This window comes from Eurytemora carolleeae, unplaced genomic scaffold, assembly GCF_000591075.1.
Source record: "Eurytemora carolleeae unplaced genomic scaffold, Eaff_2.0 scaffold822, whole genome shotgun sequence".
In the NCBI taxonomy this organism is placed as follows: Eukaryota; Metazoa; Arthropoda; class Copepoda; order Calanoida; family Temoridae; genus Eurytemora; species Eurytemora carolleeae.
In genome coordinates this window covers 57,368-59,297 of record NW_019402182.1, presented here as the reverse complement: position 1 = coordinate 59,297, position 1,930 = coordinate 57,368, and positions in this window count along the sequence as shown.

Below are 1,930 nucleotides of genomic sequence, written 5' to 3'. Positions count from 1 at the left end.
TTAACCTGCCAGAGATTAATATTCCTATTAGCATTTCAGCTTCTCCCATGATCAGCTTTATTGTGCTAGTACTTTCAACACGTTTGCAAATCATCTTGAAGTCATGAACACAATTTCACCATTTAGATCAGCATATATATTTAAGGGTTTTTAATTGAGAAGCAAAGAAAAATTATTTTTCCAATTATTAGCCTGAAAAAGCCACATTTTTCACAATTATATGATGATTTTGTAGAAAATAGTAAAAACCCACAAGGAACATTTAATTAACAAATTAACAAATCTATTTATAATGATTGTAAGAAAATTCATAAATGTTTTGAAAGCTCTATCTCTAAATCTAACCATGAGTGATTCTGAAATGAGCGTTTTCCCAGAGTCGAGCTGCATAACCTACAAATCAAACCAATTTTTTGATTTTGTATTATTCTTCATGGACGTAGATTTAAAATTTATTTTTAAGATTGGGTCAAGAAACGATAAAAATGATCGGATGTAAGATTTATTTTTTAAGAAACAATAAAAATGATCGGATGTTTTGTACAATTTGATAAATCAAAACCCAATAATTGGTAAGTGTTCTGTGTATGAAAGAAACGGCATATCCGGAAATTTAGAGAGTGTAGTTAAACGAAACTTAAGGAATAAAAGATTTAAGAAAAAGTGACAAAGGGGGAGGGAATCGTTTCGGTTGTATTCACAGTGATGTCGTAGAAATTCTTAAACAAATCAGACTTTTCTAACCTTTAACCCTTGCAGCAGGTTCATTTTCATTCTGTAAATATTGAGAATTTACTTAGATAAAGCTGTGGAAGACGACATTTTATCTATATCTACAGGGTTACTCAAAAAGGATGAGACTTCAGAGACGACTGTACGCAATTTATTCGGTCTGCTTCCTTATTTTCACGATTGCAACTGTAAAATCGTTTCTTTCTTTGTCAAATTATTAAATAAGACATTGCAAGATTATTTGTAACTTTGTTTAACCAAGAGATCGTCATATTAGATTTATTTAAGGTCTATTTACGGTCTCATCATGTGCGGCTATCCCTGTAATATGTGTATTTGAAGTTGTTATTAAGCAAATTTATTGAATCAATGTAAGAATTAGTCATAGGAAAAAAAGTTTTTAAAAAAACCTGGAAATAAAAACTTTTGTTAAAAAGGCCCAATTTTCTGAAGTCCGAGGACAAATTTTCACCAAAAATAAGGTCCTTAGTTTTATATTCCTAGGTTTTTTCCCTAAAATAATAAGATAATAAGATCACGGGAATTAAAATCCGAAGAAAGTAAAGAAAAAGATTTTGAAAAATGAGGTCAAGTCTCAGACGTTTTCATGAAAAAGTATTTTTCTTTTACGCATCTGCAAATTAAATATAGACAGGAAGGTTTTTAAAATCAAGCCCCGTTTTTTTACATGGTTGTGAACATTTACCACTCCAAGAGATGTTTTTGAATAAAATCATACTGTAACCAGAAAAAGTCATAGAACAAAAGACTCAACATTGAAGGACTTTATTTCCTTTATTTAAAGGACTTTTTTCAACCAGATTTTTTAGTCCAAAAATCTTGGACTTTTTTCCAATAACTTTTCCGATATATTTAGCTCGAAAATCCCCTTTATTAGTGAGTTGCTGTGTTTCACGTTTTCATTGAACCATTTAAAATAATGACAACAGTTATCAACTATAGCTTAAAATAGCATCATCATAATCTGTGAGCATTCACACAAAACTATATGATTTCCTTTTTTAGAGGGTTGAACTTGATTAAGGTTCCTATTCGCTCTCAGCTACTGTTTTGGATTTCAATAGAGCATTAAAAATGAAACACGGTTAAAATTAACATTAAAATAATGTTCTGTCTTGTTACCCAACAGAGTGAACCCCCATAGTTTCTATCTTTCATCTCCCCCCAACCCCCCAAC